Source organism: Phyllobates terribilis, unplaced genomic scaffold, assembly GCF_046119375.1.
Source record: "Phyllobates terribilis strain yellow unplaced genomic scaffold, ASM4611937v1 Scaffold_682__1_contigs__length_827410, whole genome shotgun sequence".
In the NCBI taxonomy this organism is placed as follows: domain Eukaryota; kingdom Metazoa; phylum Chordata; class Amphibia; order Anura; family Dendrobatidae; genus Phyllobates; species Phyllobates terribilis.
This window is the reverse complement of record NW_027363442.1, coordinates 304,817-329,055: the sequence shown is the minus strand read 5'-3', so window position 1 is coordinate 329,055 and position 24,239 is coordinate 304,817. Positions and strand designations below refer to the sequence as shown.

The 24,239-nt window shown below is 42.3% G+C and overlaps 10 non-coding genes across 10 annotated transcripts; all 10 read right to left on the bottom strand.

Annotated features, from left to right (window-relative positions):
* Positions 1–702: 702 nt before the first annotated feature.
* On the bottom strand, positions 703–893 carry LOC141235820 (U2 spliceosomal RNA). The gene has a single exon (XR_012301553.1). It is a non-coding gene; the product is annotated as a U2 spliceosomal RNA (small nuclear RNA).
* Positions 894–2,011: 1,118 nt separating this feature from the next.
* LOC141235755 (U2 spliceosomal RNA) lies at positions 2,012–2,198 on the bottom strand. Its single transcript, XR_012301517.1, has one exon. It is a non-coding gene; the product is annotated as a U2 spliceosomal RNA (small nuclear RNA).
* A 6,390-nt stretch (positions 2,199–8,588) lies between these two features.
* On the bottom strand, positions 8,589–8,779 carry LOC141235819 (U2 spliceosomal RNA). The gene has a single exon (XR_012301552.1). It is a non-coding gene; the product is annotated as a U2 spliceosomal RNA (small nuclear RNA).
* Positions 8,780–9,894: 1,115 nt separating this feature from the next.
* On the bottom strand, positions 9,895–10,085 carry LOC141235818 (U2 spliceosomal RNA). The gene has a single exon (XR_012301551.1). It is a non-coding gene; the product is annotated as a U2 spliceosomal RNA (small nuclear RNA).
* Positions 10,086–11,200: 1,115 nt separating this feature from the next.
* Positions 11,201–11,391, bottom strand: LOC141235817 (U2 spliceosomal RNA). Its single transcript, XR_012301550.1, has one exon. It is a non-coding gene; the product is annotated as a U2 spliceosomal RNA (small nuclear RNA).
* A 1,115-nt stretch (positions 11,392–12,506) lies between these two features.
* Positions 12,507–12,697, bottom strand: LOC141235816 (U2 spliceosomal RNA). The gene has a single exon (XR_012301549.1). It is a non-coding gene; the product is annotated as a U2 spliceosomal RNA (small nuclear RNA).
* A 1,115-nt stretch (positions 12,698–13,812) lies between these two features.
* LOC141235815 (U2 spliceosomal RNA) lies at positions 13,813–14,003 on the bottom strand. Its single transcript, XR_012301548.1, has one exon. It is a non-coding gene; the product is annotated as a U2 spliceosomal RNA (small nuclear RNA).
* Positions 14,004–15,118: 1,115 nt separating this feature from the next.
* LOC141235814 (U2 spliceosomal RNA) lies at positions 15,119–15,309 on the bottom strand. The gene has a single exon (XR_012301547.1). It is a non-coding gene; the product is annotated as a U2 spliceosomal RNA (small nuclear RNA).
* Positions 15,310–16,418: 1,109 nt separating this feature from the next.
* LOC141235813 (U2 spliceosomal RNA) lies at positions 16,419–16,609 on the bottom strand. The gene has a single exon (XR_012301546.1). It is a non-coding gene; the product is annotated as a U2 spliceosomal RNA (small nuclear RNA).
* A 1,115-nt stretch (positions 16,610–17,724) lies between these two features.
* LOC141235742 (U2 spliceosomal RNA) lies at positions 17,725–17,922 on the bottom strand. Its single transcript, XR_012301508.1, has one exon. It is a non-coding gene; the product is annotated as a U2 spliceosomal RNA (small nuclear RNA).
* Positions 17,923–24,239: the final 6,317 nt, after the last annotated feature.

Sequence of the window (24,239 nt, the reverse complement as noted above, 5' to 3'; positions counted from 1 at the left end):
ACGCGCAGCCAGCGTTCCATTGCCACATTCCATCTACTGCAGGCAGGATACCTGGCTGGCTGAATGTCGCTGAGAAGCTCACAGAGACCGCCATAAGCAACAGTTTAACAGAATGCCACAGACTAATCAACCAAACTTTTTGGGTTGGGTTCTCTTTTATAGTCTGCAGGCATTAAATGAAAGAAGTCAGTGTTCCAGCAGAGGGAGACAACGTTTCAGAAAAGGCATTGTAGCAAACCAAAAAAGAAATTTTAAGCGCAGCAGAGTAACCAGCGCACATACCTGTTAGCTCAGGTGAGTTTAAAAGGCTGCTGTTGATAACAAGGGCATTTGCTAAATAGATGGTGTGTGTGCAACAATATACTGAAAGGTCAATTATATTGTGCAGCTTATCTCACCACCTGTAGTTATTTAGGTGAAAGCTCCAAAATGCTTGCCTAATATGTCTGTTTATCCAAAAGGAAGTAAAAAGGGAGAGCTAGAAAGATAGCATTGCATCACATTACATGGCAATGCAATGCACAGTTGCTGAAGTTGAACCAAAATGAGCTTGTAATCTGGCTTCTGCAACTTTGAACATGAAAAATCCAATGAGGAGAAGAAAAGCAAAGCCAAAGAGTCCATCCCAAAATCCGACAAACAAGCAAAATGAACAAAAAACATTGAATTCAATTCTTTCTGATTTTAGAAACTGCATTAAAGAAGGGGTGCACCGGTCCTGGAGATACTGCAATACCAGGTCAATGCGTGGAGTGGACAGAGCAAGCTCTTTTTCCATCTCCCTGTTCTAAAAATCCATTTAATATATGGTCCCCAGATAGGGGACGTATCAGATATTAAACTGATAAGAACAGATACTACACTTGATCTTAGCCAAAAGGCCGAGAAGCGATAACCAGAATTGGTTTCAAACTACGGAGCCACCCAAGGATCCTGAAAAGTCCATTTGTGGAGATGAGCTCCTGGACTCCCGTTAAGAAGACATGTTGTCAACCTCTAGATCCCTTACATGCCTGCACTTTTCGGCTTGCTGCTGCTGCAATCCACGCGTTTTAGATCTGCATAACTCCACCTCTTTAAACACAGCACCTTCACCCCCTGCTGTTCCCACCCGCCTCAACACCGTTGGAAGGGAGGAGAACCAATTAAGGCGGGGGGTGGGGTGGAACGAGCAGCTGTCTACCCTTAGCAGGAGGGCTCCAGATTACATACCTCTCCTGCTGCTGCTGCTGCTGCTGGCTGTCCAGCAGCAGACTGAAGGTGGCTGCTGCTGTGCACAGGTATATAAAGGCTCAGAGCCTATTATGACACGCGCAGCCAGCGTTCCATTGCCACATTCCATCTACTGCAGGCAGGATACCTGGCTGGCTGAATGTCGCTGAGAAGCTCACAGAGACCGCCATAAGCAACAGTTTAACAGAATGCCACAGACTAATCAACCAAACTTTTTGGGTTGGGTTCTCTTTTATAGTCTGCAGGCATTAAATGAAAGAAGTCAGTGTTCCAGCAGAGGGAGACAACGTTTCAGAAAAGGCATTGTAGCAAACCAAAAAAGAAATTTTAAGCGCAGCAGAGTAACCAGCGCACATACCTGTTAGCTCAGGTGAGTTTAAAAGGCTGCTGTTGATAACAAGGGCATTTGCTAAATAGATGGTGTGTGTGCAACAATATACTGAAAGGTCAATTATATTGTGCAGCTTATCTCACCACCTGTAGTTATTTTGGTGAAAGCTCCAAAATGCTTGCCTAATATGTCTGTTTATCCAAAAGGAAGTAAAAAGGGAGAGCTAGAAAGATAGCATTGCATCACATTACATGGCAATGCAATGCACAGTTGCTGAAGTTGAACCAAAATGAGCTTGTAATCTGGCTTCTGCAACTTTGAACATGAAAAATCCAATGAGGAGAAGAAAAGCAAAGCCAAAGAGTCCATCCCAAAATCCGACAAACAAGCAAAATGAACAAAAAACATTGAATTCAATTCTTTCTGATTTTAGAAACTGCATTAAAGAAGGGGTGCACCGGTCCTGGAGATACTGCAATACCAGGTCAATGCGTGGAGTGGACAGAGCAAGCTCTTTTTCCATCTCCCTGTTCTAAAAATCCATTTAATATATGGTCCCCAGATAGGGGACGTATCAGATATTAAACTGATAAGAACAGATTTTTTTTAATTTGGCTATCCCCTGCAGAGGGATAAAACCGTTTATTAAAACTTTAACAAATTACAAGCATAATTACACAAATACCAAACGTTAAAAGACAAATGAAATTTACAAAACAAAAAAATACAAAGATTTTAAATAATTAGGTTCCATTGGTCAACAAGCCATTTTTTGGAAATATGTACATTCTTCTTTTTGTCAATTAAATAATAAGTATACATTTCACATAAACATAAACTTAAAACATCATTCACTGATAAAACATCTTGTTTAAAAATAGCAATGTTGCGCGCTTTCCAGAGAGATGACTTGGCGCAGTTCACTGTCTTCCAAGCCATTGTGTACTGGTCCATTGTGGGGCATTCCATAAGTCCGTATAGCACAGTTTTATATGTAAAGTCCTTGAGGTCTGCCACCCTTTCCAGTAGGGGGAGCAGTCTTCTCCAGAAATCCTTTGCAAAATTACATGTCCATAATAGATGTTCCACCGTTTCCTCTTCTTGGCATCCGGCTCTTGGGCAGATGGCAGACCTCACAAATCCTCTTCTGTATTGGAATGCCCGGCAAGGAAGACAGCGGTGCATGCAACTCCAAGCCAGATCTCTCTGTTCATTAAAAAGATAAAAAACGTTAATCATTTTCCAGATAGACATAGATTTGTCATCATCATATCTGTCAACATTACATATTTCCTCACTTTTTCGTATTTCTTTAATTAGTTTCTTACTATTTCTTAACTCCTCTATTTTCTTAGTCCCTAAATTAAAATCGGACACTATTTTCCTTAAAATCTCATAATGCGTCGACAAATTAAAAGCATGGGGCACAGATATATTAACTTCATACCATCCAAACTTTCTCATAAAAAATCCTGTATTAAAACGCATAAAAAAGGACCAATAGTGATTCTTAAAAAGGGCATTAAAACAGTAAACGAACAGATGGATTAAAAGAAACCTATTAAAATCTGGAAAATCTTTACCACCTTTTACTTTTGATTTCATCACGATTTCTCTTTTCAGCTTTTCCATTTTTGAGTTCCAAAAGAAGGTAAAACAGGTTTTGGTTATCTTTTTTAAAACATTAACAGGCGGGGGGAAAACCATGCTAAGATACAATAAAAGAGGTAAAATCACCATCTTTAAAACCAATACTTTACCCTCCATTGTAAGTCTCCTCATGTTCCACATACATATTTTCGTATTTACTTTCTGTGTAACTGTTTCCCAACTATTATAACCATCATTATTTTCAGTGAATGATATACCTAAAATGGAAATGGATTCGGAGACATTAATTGGTACATCACGTAAAATCATCCCCCCAACACTTAAAATGTTACACTTATTAAAATTGATTTTAAAACCAGAAGCTAGACAAAAGGATTGCACTTGATGGAGAGTGGCCGTAAGTGATGGTGCATCTGTACACAAGACCGCCACGTCATCCATGTAGCCTACAACCTTGGCCTCCAAACCACCGCTTCCAGGCAGAGGGACACCGCATATCTGTTTATTTTGGCGTATTGCACATAACATTGGTTCCAGTGCACAGATAAACAGTAGGGGGGACAGAGGGCATCCCTGTTTCACCCCTGACCGTAAAAATACCTCTTGTGTCTTAAAACCATTCACTAAAATCTTACTTGTACAATCCTTGTAAAATGCTTTAAGCGATAGTGAAAACCCTTCTGGTATGCCCATTTTCTCTAAAACTTTAAAAAGATAAAAGTGTGAGACACGGTCAAATGCTTTTTCAAAATCAATAGATAAAATCGCCATTTTCCCCTTTCTGTCTTTCACATCCTCAATACAGTCTTTCACTAAATTCAGATTGTCCCATATACTGCGCCCCGGCACCCCACACACTTGATTAGAATGAATAACTTTGCTGATGACTTCTTTTAGACGATTTGCACAAATTTTAGCCATTATTTTATAGTCACAATTTAAAAGTGTTATTGGTCTCCAGTTTTCTAATTTTGATTTATCGCCTTTTTTGTATAGGAGGGAGACTTCACCTTTCTTCCAGGAATTTAATAAAACCTTATTATTAAAAACCTCAGTAAACAAATAAAACAAATCATCTTTTAAAATATCATAAAAACATACATAAAATTCTATTGGGATGCCATCAGGACCAGGGACCTTTCCAGTTTTAAAACTTTTAATAGTTTTTAACACTTCTTGTTCCGTTAAAACTTGGGATAAAAACTCTTGGGATGCGGGATCTAAAACAGCTGTTAGTCCTTGCAGCGAATCATCCATTAATTTATTATCTATATTTTTTCCATTAAAAAGATTAGAAAAAAAAACCTCAACTTTACCCAGCATATTTTTTATATTATTCTCACCATCTATATGGTCAATTATCACTTTTTCTTTTTTATTTTTCCTAAAAAAATATCTGGAACACTTTTCATTTTCTTCTATATGTTGTACTCTAGAACGAAAAATTATCTCTTTTCCTTTTTGTTCTAGCCATTTTGAAATCTCTTCTTTTAAGTTTGAAATATCAACTTGTACATCTATCCCATTGTCTCTGAGCTTAAATAATGTTTGTAGGCGGGTATTTAAAATTCTATATTCTTCATATTTTTCTTTGGCTCTACATATACTCTTTTTAATAAAAAAGTCTTTTATTTTTACTTTCATTCTATCCCACCATACACTCATAGTCTCATTTGTTTTTTTCCCTTTTCTACATTTCCTATAAAACTCAATAAAATCTGATAAAATCTGCGGGTCGGTTAAAAGGGATACGTTCATTTTCCAGCTTTTCTTACCACATTTTTTGTTGTCATTTACTTTTATGGTAAAGGATAAAAGTTTATGGTCTGAAAATATATTAGTTAAAACTTCACATTTGGCAGGTATTGTTTTATCTGAACCAAAAATAAAATCAATCCTAGAGCTACAATTAGCATTGCTCCAAGTGAAACCGGCGTCCTCTGGGCTGTCACTATGACACTCTTTATATATGTCTATCAATTTAGCATCTTTGACTATATCATGTAGCATACCTGAGGTTTTATCGTAGTTCCTGCTTACAGAGCTGGAGCGCCGGTTTTCACCTTTTAAAACACAATTAAAATCCCCTGCTAAGATAAAAGGTTCAGAGTTATTAATAAATAATGGTAAAAGATCAAGCATTTCGGCTCTTTCATTTTTCTCTGGGGATCCATAAAAATTGAAAAACTGCCATCTAATACCATCAATAAAAGCTTTCACTAATAAAATACGACCTGGTAAAATTTCCTGAATAAAATCAATTAAAACGTTCCCTTTAAAAAGTATGGCTACACCCGCTGATCCTGCAGCATTCGATCCGGACCAGACAGATGGCCCACACTTCCACTCATCTTTATATTTTTGATATGACATTTCATGTGGGATATTACATTCTTGCAGAAAAAATACAGATGCAGTAAAACACGTAAAAAAATTAAAAAGAGCAGTTCTTCTCGTGTTAGATTTTATGCCTCTCACGTTGAGGGAAATACCTTTGAGTTCAGCCATCATTAGAAAATGTAGAAATTTTACTTAGGTAACTAAGAGCAACGGATTTACCTGTCCGATGAACCTGATCAGACCACTGGGCTTGCGCCTCCCTCCTCATCTGATAGTATCGTCACGAGAGTCTCCGTGGAGGAGGAAAGATTACCACATTTATATAAACCCGACGCTACACTGGCATAGCTCGGAGGGCTGGCTGGCAGAACCCGCTGGGTCTCCATTGGCTAGCCATGCAGTTCCTCATCAGGTGGGTCCCCGAGGGGTTCCGCCGCCCCTGTTTGACCTGTAGAAGGTCGTCCTATAGGAGGAGGTTGCGCACAAGGCAGAGCCTCTGACTCTTCAGAGGCAGCAAGATCCCGGTCCCCACCTGTAGCAGCGGAGACCGAAACCCCTGAGGGTCCAGCGTCCACGTCCCCTTCTGGAGAAGTGTCCATCTGTTCACCTCCTGCTGCCTCCTCCGAACCACCCTTTTTCTTTTTCTTAGGACCCACCTTTATCCACTCAGCGCCCTCAGCACTAGGAGACCCAGACTGGGCATGGGCTTCTGTGTCGGCCTTTTGCCGGTCCCTTTTGACCTTGCCAGTAGTGCCCTTCTGCTCCTTCTCAGCCCTCCTTTTGGACTCCCGCAGGTCCTGCAGCCAGGTTTTGGGATTTGGTATTTTACCTGTCATAGACTCTGGAGACACTTCACTATTTGGTACGCCCTTATTGTCTCCAGAGGCTCCAGGTTGTTGTTCCTCCTCCTGAGGGGTGGTCTGATCTTTTGGTCCTTGGTCGGACGTCTTGGACTTCCCCTTTTGCTCATCTTCCCGAAATCTGTGAGGACAAGAAAAATAAAAGTGACCTGGAGTCTGGCAAAAACTGCATTTCTTTTCCTTAGGGCATTCTTTTGTCTCATGTTCTTCACTAGCACAATTTCTACATGATACATGACAGTTTTCTTTTGAATGACCATAGCGCCCACAATTTCTGCAATATACTGGCATCCCAGAAAAGAAGAAATCCCCATTTGTTTGCCCAATTTTGAAACGGGCAGGGGGGAGCCGTATACCACCTGGTGTATTTGGATCTCTTGTACACTTCACAAGGAATTTCCACTTAGATGTCCATATGTTATATTCGTTTAATATCTTCCCAATACATTTAACACTTTTAAAATAAATTGCTAGAAATGACATTACTTCTGGAGCAGAAACAAAGGGCGAAAATATTTTTACAATAACCAGTCTTACCTCATCCAGGACGTGCTCAACAATTTGTATCCCTTTCAAAACAGGACTATTTTCAACTTTTTTTAACTTTTCTAGTACATCTCTAAAAATACCTTCTCCGGTGAATGTGATGTCATAGTCACCTCTTCTGGGATAATCCTGGATGGAGAGAATTTCATTCCTTTGTACGCCAAGAAGGTTCCTGAGCACGTCCTGGACTACATACCCTAATTTCCTCATATCCGAGCCACCCGCCGTGAAGTGAACTCGGATAGAGTTTTTTAGCCTCGCATAAAGAGGCACGAGGTTAGGGTCAACCTCCATGGAAAAACGCAACAAGGTTGCAAATTGCAGCCGCTTGCAATCTGCGCTCCCAGTGTTCTTGCAGCGAAAAACACCTGGAAGCTGGGGGATCGCAACTCGTTACCCTGGGACTAAGCCCTCTCCCTAATAGCAGCAAGCAGGTTAAGTCCACCAAAGTGGACGATCCTGCCAGGCCAAGGAGAGGGGTACCCGAGTGCCCTTCAACCACAATCTCCTGCAATAAAGCACTTGATCGTAGCCAAAAGGCCGAGAAGCGATAACCAGAATTGGTTTCAAACTACGGAGCCACCCAAGGATCCTGAAAAGTCCATTTGTGGAGATGAGCTCCTGGACTCCCGTTAAGAAGACATGTTGTCAACCTCTAGATCCCTTACATGCCTGCACTTTTCGGCTTGCTGCTGCTGCAATCCACGCGTTTTAGATCTGCATAACTCCACCTCTTTAAACACAGCACCTTCACCCCCTGCTGTTCCCACCCGCCTCAACACCGTTGGAAGGGAGGAGAACCAATTAAGGCGGGGGGTGGGGTGGAACGAGCAGCTGTCTACCCTTAGCAGGAGGGCTCCTGATTACATACCTCTCCTGCTGCTGCTGCTGCTGGCTGTCCAGCAGCAGACTGAAGGTGGCTGCTGCTGTGCACAGGTATATAAAGGCTCAGAGCCTATTATGACACGCGCAGCCAGCGTTCCATTGCCACATTCCATCTACTGCAGGCAGGATACCTGGCTGGCTGAATGTCGCTGAGAAGCTCACAGAGACCGCCATAAGCAACAGTTTAACAGAATGCCACAGACTAATCAACCAAACTTTTTGGGTTGGGTTCTCTTTTATAGTCTGCAGGCATTAAATGAAAGAAGTCAGTGTTCCAGCAGAGGGAGACAACGTTTCAGAAAAGGCATTGTAGCAAACCAAAAAAGAAATTTTAAGCGCAGCAGAGTAACCAGCGCACATACCTCTTAGCTCAGGTGAGTTTAAAAGGCTGCTGTTGATAACAAGGGCATTTGCTAAATAGATGGTGTGTGTGCAACAATATACTGAAAGGTCAATTATATTGTGCAGCTTATCTCACCACCTGTAGTTATTTAGGTGAAAGCTCCAAAATGCTTGCCTAATATGTCTGTTTATCCAAAAGGAAGTAAAAAGGGAGAGCTAGAAAGATAGCATTGCATCACATTACATGGCAATGCAATGCACAGTTGCTGAAGTTGAACCAAAATGAGCTTGTAATCTGGCTTCTGCAACTTTGAACATGAAAAATCCAATGAGGAGAAGAAAAGCAAAGCCAAAGAGTCCATCCCAAAATCCGACAAACAAGCAAAATGAACAAAAAACATTGAATTCAATTCTTTCTGATTTTAGAAACTGCATTAAAGAAGGGGTGCACCGGTCCTGGAGATACTGCAATACCAGGTCAATGCGTGGAGTGGACAGAGCAAGCTCTTTTTCCATCTCCCTGTTCTAAAAATCCATTTAATATATGGTCCCCAGATAGGGGACGTATCAGATATTAAACTGATAAGAACAGATACTACACTTGATCTTAGCCAAAAGGCCGAGAAGCGATAACCAGAATTGGTTTCAAACTACGGAGCCACCCAAGGATCCTGAAAAGTCCATTTGTGGAGATGAGCTCCTGGACTCCCGTTAAGAAGACATGTTGTCAACCTCTAGATCCCTTACATGCCTGCACTTTTCGGCTTGCTGCTGCTGCAATCCACGCGTTTTAGATCTGCATAACTCCACCTCTTTAAACACAGCACCTTCACCCCCTGCTGTTCCCACCCGCCTCAACACCGTTGGAAGGGAGGAGAACCAATTAAGGCGGGGGGTGGGGTGGAACGAGCAGCTGTCTACCCTTAGCAGGAGGGCTCCTGATTACATACCTCTCCTGCTGCTGCTGCTGCTGGCTGTCCAGCAGCAGACTGAAGGTGGCTGCTGCTGTGCACAGGTATATAAAGGCTCAGAGCCTATTATGACACGCGCAGCCAGCGTTCCATTGCCACATTCCATCTACTGCAGGCAGGATACCTGGCTGGCTGAATGTCGCTGAGAAGCTCACAGAGACCGCCATAAGCAACAGTTTAACAGAATGCCACAGACTAATCAACCAAACTTTTTGGGTTGGGTTCTCTTTTATAGTCTGCAGGCATTAAATGAAAGAAGTCAGTGTTCCAGCAGAGGGAGACAACGTTTCAGAAAAGGCATTGTAGCAAACCAAAAAAGAAATTTTAAGCGCAGCACAGTAACCAGCGCACATACCTGTTAGCTCAGGTGAGTTTAAAAGGCTGCTGTTGATAACAAGGGCATTTGCTAAATAGATGGTGTGTGTGCAACAATATACTGAAAGGTCAATTATATTGTGCAGCTTATCTCACCACCTGTAGTTATTTAGGTGAAAGCTCCAAAATGCTTGCCTAATATGTCTGTTTATCCAAAAGGAAGTAAAAAGGGAGAGCTAGAAAGATAGCATTGCATCACATTACATGGCAATGCAATGCACAGTTGCTGAAGTTGAACCAAAATGAGCTTGTAATCTGGCTTCTGCAACTTTGAACATGAAAAATCCAATGAGGAGAAGAAAAGCAAAGCCAAAGAGTCCATCCCAAAATCCGACAAACAAGCAAAATGAACAAAAAACATTGAATTCAATTCTTTCTGATTTTAGAAACTGCATTAAAGAAGGGGTGCACCGGTCCTGGAGATACTGCAATACCAGGTCAATGCGTGGAGTGGACAGAGCAAGCTCTTTTTCCATCTCCCTGTTCTAAAAATCCATTTAATATATGGTCCCCAGATAGGGGACGTATCAGATATTAAACTGATAAGAACAGATACTACACTTGATCTTAGCCAAAAGGCCGAGAAGCGATAACCAGAATTGGTTTCAAACTACGGAGCCACCCAAGGATCCTGAAAAGTCCATTTGTGGAGATGAGCTCCTGGACTCCCGTTAAGAAGACATGTTGTCAACCTCTAGATCCCTTACATGCCTGCACTTTTCGGCTTGCTGCTGCTGCAATCCACGCGTTTTAGATCTGCATAACTCCACCTCTTTAAACACAGCACCTTCACCCCCTGCTGTTCCCACCCGCCTCAACACCGTTGGAAGGGAGGAGAACCAATTAAGGCGGGGGGTGGGGTGGAACGAGCAGCTGTCTACCCTTAGCAGGAGGGCTCCTGATTACATACCTCTCCTGCTGCTGCTGCTGCTGGCTGTCCAGCAGCAGACTGAAGGTGGCTGCTGCTGTGCACAGGTATATAAAGGCTCAGAGCCTATTATGACACGCGCAGCCAGCGTTCCATTGCCACATTCCATCTACTGCAGGCAGGATACCTGGCTGGCTGAATGTCGCTGAGAAGCTCACAGAGACCGCCATAAGCAACAGTTTAACAGAATGCCACAGACTAATCAACCAAACTTTTTGGGTTGGGTTCTCTTTTATAGTCTGCAGGCATTAAATGAAAGAAGTCAGTGTTCCAGCAGAGGGAGACAACGTTTCAGAAAAGGCATTGTAGCAAACCAAAAAAGAAATTTTAAGCGCAGCAGAGTAACCAGCGCACATACCTGTTAGCTCAGGTGAGTTTAAAAGGCTGCTGTTGATAACAAGGGCATTTGCTAAATAGATGGTGTGTGTGCAACAATATACTGAAAGGTCAATTATATTGTGCAGCTTATCTCACCACCTGTAGTTATTTAGGTGAAAGCTCCAAAATGCTTGCCTAATATGTCTGTTTATCCAAAAGGAAGTAAAAAGGGAGAGCTAGAAAGATAGCATTGCATCACATTACATGGCAATGCAATGCACAGTTGCTGAAGTTGAACCAAAATGAGCTTGTAATCTGGCTTCTGCAACTTTGAACATGAAAAATCCAATGAGGAGAAGAAAAGCAAAGCCAAAGAGTCCATCCCAAAATCCGACAAACAAGCAAAATGAACAAAAAACATTGAATTCAATTCTTTCTGATTTTAGAAACTGCATTAAAGAAGGGGTGCACCGGTCCTGGAGATACTGCAATACCAGGTCAATGCGTGGAGTGGACAGAGCAAGCTCTTTTTCCATCTCCCTGTTCTAAAAATCCATTTAATATATGGTCCCCAGATAGGGGACGTATCAGATATTAAACTGATAAGAACAGATACTACACTTGATCTTAGCCAAAAGGCCGAGAAGCGATAACCAGAATTGGTTTCAAACTACGGAGCCACCCAAGGATCCTGAAAAGTCCATTTGTGGAGATGAGCTCCTGGACTCCCGTTAAGAAGACATGTTGTCAACCTCTAGATCCCTTACATGCCTGCACTTTTCGGCTTGCTGCTGCTGCAATCCACGCGTTTTAGATCTGCATAACTCCACCTCTTTAAACACAGCACCTTCACCCCCTGCTGTTCCCACCCGCCTCAACACCGTTGGAAGGGAGGAGAACCAATTAAGGCGGGGGGTGGGGTGGAACGAGCAGCTGTCTACCCTTAGCAGGAGGGCTCCTGATCACATACCTCTCCTGCTGCTGCTGCTGCTGGCTGTCCAGCAGCAGACTGAAGGTGGCTGCTGCTGTGCACAGGTATATAAAGGCTCAGAGCCTATTATGACACGCGCAGCCAGCGTTCCATTGCCACATTCCATCTACTGCAGGCAGGATACCTGGCTGGCTGAATGTCGCTGAGAAGCTCACAGAGACCGCCATAAGCAACAGTTTAACAGAATGCCACAGACTAATCAACCAAACTTTTTGGGTTGGGTTCTCTTTTATAGTCTGCAGGCATTAAATGAAAGAAGTCAGTGTTCCAGCAGAGGGAGACAACGTTTCAGAAAAGGCATTGTAGCAAACCAAAAAAGAAATTTTAAGCGCAGCAGAGTAACCAGCGCACATACCTGTTAGCTCAGGTGAGTTTAAAAGGCTGCTGTTGATAACAAGGGCATTTGCTAAATAGATGGTGTGTGTGCAACAATATACTGAAAGGTCAATTATATTGTGCAGCTTATCTCACCACCTGTAGTTATTTAGGTGAAAGCTCCAAAATGCTTGCCTAATATGTCTGTTTATCCAAAAGGAAGTAAAAAGGGAGAGCTAGAAAGATAGCATTGCATCACATTACATGGCAATGCAATGCACAGTTGCTGAAGTTGAACCAAAATGAGCTTGTAATCTGGCTTCTGCAACTTTGAACATGAAAAATCCAATGAGGAGAAGAAAAGCAAAGCCAAAGAGTCCATCCCAAAATCCGACAAACAAGCAAAATGAACAAAAAACATTGAATTCAATTCTTTCTGATTTTAGAAACTGCATTAAAGAAGGGGTGCACCGGTCCTGGAGATACTGCAATACCAGGTCAATGCGTGGAGTGGACAGAGCAAGCTCTTTTTCCATCTCCCTGTTCTAAAAATCCATTTAATATATGGTCCCCAGATAGGGGACGTATCAGATATTAAACTGATAAGAACAGATACTACACTTGATCTTAGCCAAAAGGCCGAGAAGCGATAACCAGAATTGGTTTCAAACTACGGAGCCACCCAAGGATCCTGAAAAGTCCATTTGTGGAGATGAGCTCCTGGACTCCCGTTAAGAAGACATGTTGTCAACCTCTAGATCCCTTACATGCCTGCACTTTTCGGCTTGCTGCTGCTGCAATCCACGCGTTTTAGATCTGCATAACTCCACCTCTTTAAACACAGCACCTTCACCCCCTGCTGTTCCCACCCGCCTCAACACCGTTGGAAGGGAGGAGAACCAATTAAGGCGGGGGGTGGGGTGGAACGAGCAGCTGTCTACCCTTAGCAGGAGGGCTCCTGATTACATACCTCTCCTGCTGCTGCTGCTGCTGGCTGTCCAGCAGCAGACTGAAGGTGGCTGCTGCTGTGCACAGGTATATAAAGGCTCAGAGCCTATTATGACACGCGCAGCCAGCGTTCCATTGCCACATTCCATCTACTGCAGGCAGGATACCTGGCTGGCTGAATGTCGCTGAGAAGCTCACAGAGACCGCCATAAGCAACAGTTTAACAGAATGCCACAGACTAATCAACCAAACTTTTTGGGTTGGGTTCTCTTTTATAGTCTGCAGGCATTAAATGAAAGAAGTCAGTGTTCCAGCAGAGGGAGACAACGTTTCAGAAAAGGCATTGTAGCAAACCAAAAAAGAAATTTTAAGCGCAGCAGAGTAACCAGCGCACATACCTGTTAGCTCAGGTGAGTTTAAAAGGCTGCTGTTGATAACAAGGGCATTTGCTAAATAGATGGTGTGTGTGCAACAATATACTGAAAGGTCAATTATATTGTGCAGCTTATCTCACCACCTGTAGTTATTTAGGTGAAAGCTCCAAAATGCTTGCCTAATATGTCTGTTTATCCAAAAGGAAGTAAAAAGGGAGAGCTAGAAAGATAGCATTGCATCACATTACATGGCAATGCAATGCACAGTTGCTGAAGTTGAACCAAAATGAGCTTGTAATCTGGCTTCTGCAACTTTGAACATGAAAAATCCAATGAGGAGAAGAAAAGCAAAGCCAAAGAGTCCATCCCAAAATCCGACAAACAAGCAAAATGAACAAAAAACATTGAATTCAATTCTTTCTGATTTTAGAAACTGCATTAAAGAAGGGGTGCACCGGTCCTGGAGATACTGCAATACCAGGTCAATGCGTGGAGTGGACAGAGCAAGCTCTTTTTCCATCTCCCTGTTCTAAAAATCCATTTAATATATGGTCCCCAGATAGGGGACGTATCAGATATTAAACTGATAAGAACAGATACTACACTTGATCTTAGCCAAAAGGCCGAGAAGCGATAACCAGAATTGGTTTCAAACTACGGAGCCACCCAAGGATCCTGAAAAGTCCATTTGTGGAGATGAGCTCCTGGACTCCCGTTAAGAAGACATGTTGTCAACCTCTAGATCCCTTACATGCCTGCACTTTTCGGCTTGCTGCTGCTGCAATCCACGCGTTTTAGATCTGCATAACTCCACCTCTTTAAACACAGCACCTTCACCCCCTGCTGTTCCCACCCGCCTCAACACCGTTGGAAGGGAGGAGAACCAATTAAGGCGGGGGGTGGGGTGGAACGAGCAGCTGTCTACCCTTAGCAGGAGGGCTCCTGATTACATACCTCTCCTGCTGCTGCTGCTGCTGGCTGTCCAGCAGCAGACTGAAGGTGGCTGCTGCTGTGCACAGGTATATAAAGGCTCAGAGCCTATTATGACACGCGCAGCCAGCGTTCCATTGCCACATTCCATCTACTGCAGGCAGGATACCTGGCTGGCTGAATGTCGCTGAGAAGCTCACAGAGACCGCCATAAGCAACAGTTTAACAGAATGCCACAGACTAATCAACCAAACTTTTTGGGTTGGGTTCTCTTTTATAGTCTGCAGGCATTAAATGAAAGAAGTCAGTGTTCCAGCAGAGGGAGACAACGTTTCAGAAAAGGCATTGTAGCAAACCAAAAAAGAAATTTTAAGCGCAGCAGAGTAACCAGCGCACATACCTGTTAGCTCAGGTGAGTTTAAAAGGCTGCTGTTGATAACAAGGGCATTTGCTAAATAGATGGTGTGTGTGCAACAATATACTGAAAGGTCAATTATATTGTGCAGCTTATCTCACCACCTGTAGTTATTTAGGTGAAAGCTCCAAAATGCTTGCCTAATATGTCTGTTTATCCAAAAGGAAGTAAAAAGGGAGAGCTAGAAAGATAGCATTGCATCACATTACATGGCAATGCAATGCACAGTTGCTGAAGTTGAACCAAAATGAGCTTGTAATCTGGCTTCTGCAACTTTGAACATGAAAAATCCAATGAGGAGAAGAAAAGCAAAGCCAAAGAGTCCATCCCAAAATCCGACAAACAAGCAAAATGAACAAAAAACATTGAATTCAATTCTTTCTGATTTTAGAAACTGCATTAAAGAAGGGGTGCACCGGTCCTGGAGATACTGCAATACCAGGTCAATGCGTGGAGTGGACAGAGCAAGCTCTTTTTCCATCTCCCTGTTCTAAAAATCCATTTAATATATGGTCCCCAGATAGGGGACGTATCAGATATTAAACTGATAAGAACAGATACTACACTTGATCTTAGCCAAAAGGCCGAGAAGCGATAACCAGAATTGGTTTTAAACTACGGAGCCACCCAAGGATCCTGAAAAGTCCATTTGTGGAGATGAGCTCCTGGACTCCCGTTAAGAAGACATGTTGTCAACCTCTAGATCCCTTACATGCCTGCACTTTTCGGCTTGCTGCTGCTGCAATCCACGCGTTTTAGATCTGCATAACTCCACCTCTTTAAACACAGCACCTTCACCCCCTGCTGTTCCCACCCGCCTCAACACCGTTGGAAGGGAGGAGAACCAATTAAGGCGGGGGGTGGGGTGGAACGAGCAGCTGTCTACCCTTAGCAGGAGGGCTCCTGATTACATACCTCTCCTGCTGCTGCTGGCTGTCCAGCAGCAGACTGAAGGTGGCTGCTGCTGTGCACAGGTATATAAAGGCTCAGAGCCTATTATGACACGCGCAGCCAGCGTTCCATTGCCACATTCCATCTACTGCAGGCAGGATACCTGGCTGGCTGAATGTCGCTGAGAAGCTCACAGAGACCGCCATAAGCAACAGTTTAACAGAATGCCACAGACTAATCAACCAAACTTTTTGGGTTGGGTTCTCTTTTATAGTCTGCAGGCATTAAATGAAAGAAGTCAGTGTTCCAGCAGAGGGAGACAACGTTTCAGAAAAGGCATTGTAGCAAACCAAAAAAGAAATTTTAAGCGCAGCAGAGTAACCAGCGCACATACCTGTTAGCTCAGGTGAGTTTAAAAGGCTGCTGTTGATAACAAGGGCATTTGCTAAATAGATGGTGTGTGTGCAACAATATACTGAAAGGTCAATTATATTGTGCAGCTTATCTCACCACCTGTAGTTATTTAGGTGAAAGCTCCAAAATGCTTGCCTAATATGTCTGTTTATCCAAAAGGAAGTAAAAAGGGAGAGCTAGAAAGATAGCATTGCATCACATTACATGGCAATGCAATGCACAGTTGCTGAAGTTGAACCAAAATGAGCTTGTAATCTGGCTTCTGCAACTTTGAACATGAAAAATCCAATGAGGAGAAGAAAAGCAAAGCCAAAGAGTCCATCCCAAAATCCGACAAACAAGCAAAATGAACAAAAAACATTGAATTCAATTCTTTCTGATTTTAGAAACTGCATTAAAGAAGGGGTGCACCGGTCCTGGAGATACTGCAATACCAGGTCAATGCGTGGAGTGGACAGAGCAAGCTCTTTTTCCATCTCCCTGTTCTAAAAATCCATTTAATATATGGTCCCCAGATAGGGGACGTATCAGATATTAAACTGATAAGAACAGATACTACACTTGATCTTAGCCAAAAGGCCGAGAAGCGATAACCAGAATTGGTTTCAAACTACGGAGCCACCCAAGGATCCTGAAAAGTCCATTTGTGGAGATGAGCTCCTGGACTCCCGTTAAGAAGACATGTTGTCAACCTCTAGATCCCTTACATGCCTGCACTTTTCGGCTTGCTGCTGCTGCAATCCACGCGTTTTAGATCTGCATAACTCCACCTCTTTAAACACAGCACCTTCACCCCCTGCTGTTCCCACCCGCCTCAACACCGTTGGAAGGGAGGAGAACCAATTAAGGCGGGGGGTGGGGTGGAACGAGCAGCTGTCTACCCTTAGCAGGAGGGCTCCTGATTACATACCTCTCCTGCTGCTGCTGCTGCTGGCTGTCCAGCAGCAGACTGAAGGTGGCTGCTGCTGTGCACAGGTATATAAAGGCTCAGAGCCTATTATGACACGCGCAGCCAGCGTTCCATTGCCACATTCCATCTACTGCAGGCAGGATACCTGGCTGGCTGAATGTCGCTGAGAAGCTCACAGAGACCGCCATAAGCAACAGTTTAACAGAATGCCACAGACTAATCAACCAAACTTTTTGGGTTGGGTTCTCTTTTATAGTCTGCAGGCATTAAATGAAAGAAGTCAGTGTTCCAGCAGAGGGAGACAACGTTTCAGAAAAGGCATTGTAGCAAACCAAAAAAGAAATTTTAAGCGCAGCAGAGTAACCAGCGCACATACCTGTTAGCTCAGGTGAGTTTAAAAGGCTGCTGTTGATAACAAGGGCATTTGCTAAATAGATGGTGTGTGTGCAACAATATACTGAAAGGTCAATTATATTGTGCAGCTTATCTCACCACCTGTAGTTATTTAGGTGAAAGCTCCAAAATGCTTGCCTAATATGTCTGTTTATCCAAAAGGAAGTAAAAAGGGAGAGCTAGAAAGATAGCATTGCATCACATTACATGGCAATGCAATGCACAGTTGCTGAAGTTGAACCAAAATGAGCTTGTAATCTGGCTTCTGCAACTTTGAACATGAAAAATCCAATGAGGAGAAGAAAAGCAAAGCCAAAGAGTCCATCCCAAAATCCGACAAACAAGCAAAATGAACAAAAAACATTGAATTCAATTCTTTCTGATTTTAGAAACTGCATTAAAGAAGGGGTGCACCGGTCCTGGAGATACTGCAATACCAGGTCAATGCGTGGAGTGGACAGAGCAAGCTCTTTTTCCATCTCCCTGTTCTAAAAATCCATTTAATATATGGTCCCCAGATAGGGGACGTATCAGATATTAAACTGATAAGAACAGATTTTTTTTTTAATTTGGCTATCCCCCACATGGGGATAAAAACCGTTTATTTAAAATTTAACAAATTACAGAAATAAAACCATTACATCCACATTACACTTTCGGGACTTCAAAGAAAAATAAAAATTCCATCACAGCAAATTTTACAAGACTTCAAATATTCCATAGGTTAAAAAGCCATTTGCCTGCCAACGTTACATTCTTTTTCCTGTCCAATAAATAGTATATGTACATTTCACTTTTACAAAAGGCTAAAACATCATCTACTGGTAACATTTCATGTTTAAAAACAGCAATATTTCTAGCATTCCAGAGCGCTATCTTGGCACAATTCACTATCTTCCACGCCATTATTTTTTGGTCCATTGTTGGGCATTCCAGAAGACCATATAACACTGATGCAAAATTAAAGTCCTTGAGGTCCACCATTTTCTCCAGCAGGGGGATTAATCTTCTCCAGAACTCTTTAGCAAAAGCACAAGTCCATAAAAGATGCTTCACTGTCTCTTCTTCTTGACAACCTTCTCTTGGGCAGATGGCAGACCTCACAAAACCTCTTCTGTACTGGAATGCCCGGCAAGGAAGACAGTGGTGTGCGCAGCTCCAAGACATGTCTTTCTGTACATTAAAAGGATAAGGGGCGTTAATCATTTTCCATATGTGTACAGTTTTGTCATCATCATAACGTTCAATATCACACAACGTCACATCAGTACTAATTTGTTTGAGTAGTGTCTTGCTGTTACATAGATCCCCTGTCTGTTTCTTATTCAAATTAAAATCAAGAATAATTTTCTTTAAAATCTCATAATGTGCAGGTAGGTTAAAAGCATAAGGAAAGGATAAAACCGTTTCAAACCAACCAAACCTTCTCATGAGAAAACCAGTGTTAAAACGCATAAAATAGGAAAGGTAATTATCTTTAAAAAGGGTTTTAAAACAGAAACAGAAAAAATGTATTAAAAGAAACTTATCTAAAACAGGGAAATCTTTCCCACCTTTAACCTTTGGCTTTGTCACAATTTCTCTTTTGAGTTTCTCCATTTTTGAGCCCCAAAAAAAGGTAAAACATACTTTTGTAATTCGTTTCAACAAATTTGTAGGAGGGGGGAACACCAAACTAAGATATAACAGGATAGGTAATATCACCATTTTTACAATCAGAACTTTACCTTCCATTGACAGCTTTCTCATATTCCACATGCAGATTTTCTGATTAATTTTCTGTGCTGCCGCATCCCAGCTATTAAAACCATTATTAGATTCATTAAAAGAAACACCTAAAATAGTAATGGAATCTGTAACTGCAATTGGTACATCATGTAAACTCATCCCCCCGACATTTAAAATATTACATTTAGTAAGATTAATTTTAAAACCGGAAACTGTACAAAAAGACTGAATTTGGCTTATCGTTTTTTGTATTGAAGGTACATCACATCCAAACACTGCTACATCATCCATATAGCTTACAACTTTAACTTGTAGACCGTTCCCTTCGGGTAAGGGTACTCCACATATTTGCTTATCCCGGCGTATTGTACATAAAAGGGGTTCTATAGCACATATAAAAAGCAGGGGGGACAAAGGGCAACCCTGCTTCACCCCTGATTTTAAAACTACCTCTTTTGTTTTAAAACCATTAACTAAAATATTACTCGTACAATCATTATAAAAAGCTTTAAGAGACAATAAAAACCCACCCGGAATGCCCATTTTTTCTAAAACTTTAAAAAGATAAAAATGAGACACGCGGTCAAAAGCTTTCTCAAAATCCACCGCTAGGATTGACATCTTTGTCTTTCTGGTTTTTACATCTTCAATACAATCTTTCACCAGGTTTAAATTGTCCCAGATACTACGCCCAGGTACCCCGCATACCTGATTTGCATGAATTACTTTATGTATCACCTTTTTCAACCGATTTGCACAGATCTTAGCCATAATTTTGTAATCACTATTTAAAAGAGTTATCGGCCTCCAGTTTTTAAGATCCGTTTTGTCACCTTTTTTGTATAGTAGTGATACCTCACCTTTCTTCCATGAGTTGAGTAAAACCTTATTATTAAAATCTTCGGAAAACAAATTAAACAAATCATTTTTTAAAATATCATAAAAACTTATATAAAACTCTATGGGGATACCATCAGGGCCCGGCACTTTACCATTTTTAAAACTCTTCATGGTTTCTAAAATCTCTTCCTCACATAGAGGTTGGGATAAAAAACTTTGGGCATCAGCATCTAGGGTGGACTTGATCTCCCCCAGGAAAGTGTGTATTAAATCATGGTCTACAGTTTTTACATTAAAAAGATCATTAAAATAGACATTTACCTTATCCAATATAACGTTGATATTATTATCTCCATCTATGTTATCAATTATTGTTTTCGCCTGTTTGTTTTTCTTAAAAAAATACCTGGAACAAGTCTCATCCTCTTCTACGTGTTTTACCTTTGAACGAAAAATCAGTTCTTTTCCTTTTTGTTCCAACCACTTTGAAATTTCTCCTTTAAGACTCAATATATCATTACCTACATCCAGACCATTGTCTTTGAATTTGTACAATGTCTGTAACCTGATATTAAGAAAATTATAGATCTCAAACTTTTCTTTAGCTTTTTGTATGCTTTTCTTTATAAAGAAATCTTTAATGCTTATTTTCATTCTATCCCACCAGGAGCTAAAAGAAATATTGGGGTTTTTCCTTTTTCTACACTTTACATAAAACTCAATAAAATCCGATAAAATTTGTGGATCTTTAAAAAGGGACACATTCAATTTCCAAGATTTCTTACCACATTTCTTCTTTCCATTAATCCTCACTCTAAAAGATAAAACCTTGTGATCTGAGAGAATATTAGTTAAAACTTCACATTTCACTGGCAGTATTTTTTCTGAACCTAAAACAAAATCTATCCTGGAGCTACATGTAGAATTGCTCCAGGTGAAACCAGCGTCTATAGGGCTATCCTTGTTACATTCTTTATACACATCAGTTAATTTACAATCATTTATAATATTGCTTAACATTCCAGACGTTTTGTCATAATTTCTACTCACGGAACCGGAGCGTCGGCTTTCGCCTTTTAAAATACAATTAAAATCACCTGCCAGGATAAAAGGTTCAGAAATGTTAATAAATAAAGGTAAAATTTCCAGCATATCAGCCCTTTCATTTTTATCAGGTGACCCATAAAAATTTAAAAACTGCCATCTTGTCCCATCAATAAAAGCCTTAACTAAAAGAATACGACCCGGTAAAATATCTTGGATAAAATCAATAGACACATTTCCCTTAAAATGTATAGCTACCCCGGCTGATCCGGTTGCATTTGATCCAGACCAGACCGATGGACCATGTTTCCACTCTTCCTTATATTTTTTGTAAGAAATCTTATGAGGGATATGACATTCTTGTAAAAAGAAAACAGAAGCTGTAAAACAGGTTAAAAAATGTAAAACAGTAGCTCTTCTGGTCTTGGATCCTATGCCTCTCACATTGAGGGAAACACCACTAATGTCAGCCATCATAACAAATGGTTAGGAAGAAACAAAAACTGGACTTTACCTATCCGATGGACGGATCAGACCACTTGGACTTTCACCAACGCCCTCTTCTGAATCCACCGTTATCAAAGAGTCTTCATCATCGGAGAAGGAACATTCACTTAAATTAAGACCCGACGCTACTGGGGTGTAGCTCGGAAGGATATTGAGAGAAAGGTTACACTGGGTCTCCATAGGCTGACCATTTAGGTCCTCGTCAGGTGGGTCTCCGAGAGGCTCCGCACTCCCCTGCTGACCCGCAGAGGGTCGTAACACAGGGGCAGGCTGCGCACATGGCGGAGCCTCAGAGTCCCCGGAGGCAGCCAGGTTCGGGGCCCCACCTGGGGCAGCAGAGCCCCGGGACCTCGGGATTCCAGAGTCTACACCCCCGTGAGGGGATGTATCCATCTCCTCCCTATTAGCCACCTCCACGGAACCATTCTTTTTCTTATTATGAGACCTCACCAAATGCCACATACCGCCCTCGCTCTCGTGAGACCCAGTGGGAATTTTGGGCTCGGTGTCAGCCTTTTGGCGCTCTTTTTTGGCCTTACCGACCGCCACTTTATGATCTTTCTCAGCCTTCCTTTTAGCCTCCTTATGGTCTTTCAGCCAGCTCCTGGGCTCCTGTGAGTTACCTGTCATTGACTCGGAGGGATTGTTACTAGTCGAAGCGCCCTTATCACCTCCCGAGGCTCCAGGTTGTTGTTCCTCCTCCTGAGGGGTGGTCTGATTGGCCCGTCCATTCCCGGATGTCTTGGACTTCTCCTTTTGTTTTTGTTCATCCTCTCTGAACCTGTGAGGGCAAGAAAAATAGAAATGACCAGGTGTCCGACAAAAAGAGCATTTTTTTTCATTTGGGCACTCCTTTGTGTCATGTTCAGTACTGGCACAATTTCTACAAGTGGCACCACAACTATCCTTAGAGTGCCCATAGAGACCACAATACCTACAGAAAAGTGGCATTCCTGAGAAAAAAAAATCCCCATTAGTTTGCCCTATTTTAAATCGAGCTGGAGGAAGTCTCACACCTCCAGGGAATTTAGGGTCTCTTTCACATTTTACTAAAAACTTCCATTTTGAGGTCCAGATGTTAAACTCATTCAACACTTTCCCAATCAATTTCACACTTTTAAAATAAACTGACAAAAAGGAAATAACCTCTGGTGCTGTTATGAAGGGTGAGAAGATTTTCACAACCACCATCTTTACCTCATCCAGGACGTGCTCGATGATCTGAATCCCTTTTAGACCAGGGCTATTTTCTACCGACTTAACTCTGGACAAAACATCTTTGAAAATACCTTCGCCAGTGAAGGTTACATCATAATCTCCACGTCGAGGATAATCCTGGATAGAAAGGATTTCGTTGGTTCTGACGTGGAGCAGTTTCTCAAGCACGTCCTGGACTACATATCCCAGATTCCGCATATCGGAACCACCAGCCGTAAAGCGGACCCTTATGGTGTTCTTAAGCCTCGCATATAGAGGCACGAGGTTGGGGTCAACCTCCATGGTATGGCGCAACAAAATGCAAATTGCAACCGCCTGCAGTCTGCGCCTTCAGAGCTTTGAGATAAAGCACCTGAAGGCTGGGGGATCGCTGCCCGTTACCCTAGGACTAATCCCTCTCCCTAATAGCAGCAGGCAGGTGAAGCCCACCGAAGTGGACGATCCTGCCAGGCCAAGGAGAGGGGTACCTGAGTGCCCTTCAACTGAAACCTCCTGCTGTGAAGCACTTGGTCTCAGCCAAAAGGCCGAGAAGCGATAACCAGAATTGGTTTCAAACTACGGAGCCACCCAAGGATCCTGAAAAGTCCATTTGTGGAGATGAGCTCCTGGACTCCCGTTAAGAAGACATGTTGTCAACCTCTAGATCCCTTACATGCCTGCACTTTTCGGCTTGCTGCTGCTGCAATCCACGCGTTTTAGATCTGCATAACTCCACCTCTTTAAACACAGCACCTTCACCCCCTGCTGTTCCCACCCGCCTCAACACCGTTGGAAGGGAGGAGAACCAATTAAGGCGGGGGGTGGGGTGGAACGAGCAGCTGTCTACCCTTAGCAGGAGGGCTCCTGATTACATACCTCTCCTGCTGCTGCTGCTGCTGGCTGTCCAGCAGCAGACTGAAGGTGGCTGCTGCTGTGCACAGGTATATAAAGGCTCAGAGCCTATTATGACACGCGCAGCCAGCGTTCCATTGCCACATTCCATCTACTGCAGGCAGGATACCTGGCTGGCTGAATGTCGCTGAGAAGCTCACAGAGACCGCCATAAGCAACAGTTTAACAGAATGCCACAGACTAATCAACCAAACTTTTTGGGTTGGGTTCTCTTTTATAGTCTGCAGGCATTAAATGAAAGAAGTCAGTGTTCCAGCAGAGGGAGACAACGTTTCAGAAAAGGCATTGTAGCAAACCAAAAAAGAAATTTTAAGCGCAGCAGAGTAACCAGCGCACATACCTCTTAGCTCAGGTGAGTTTAAAAGGCTGCTGTTGATAACAAGGGCATTTGCTAAATAGATGGTGTGTGTGCAACAATATACTGAAAGGTCAATTATATTGTGCAGCTTATCTCACCACCTGTAGTTATTTAGGTGAAAGCTCCAAAATGCTTGCCTAATATGTCTGTTTATCCAAAAGGAAGTAAAAAGGGAGAGCTAGAAAGATAGCATTGCATCACATTACATGGCAATGCAATGCACAGTTGCTGAAGTTGAACCAAAATGAGCTTGTAATCTGGCTTCTGCAACTTTGAACATGAAAAATCCAATGAGGAGAAGAAAAGCAAAGCCAAAGAGTCCATCCCAAAAT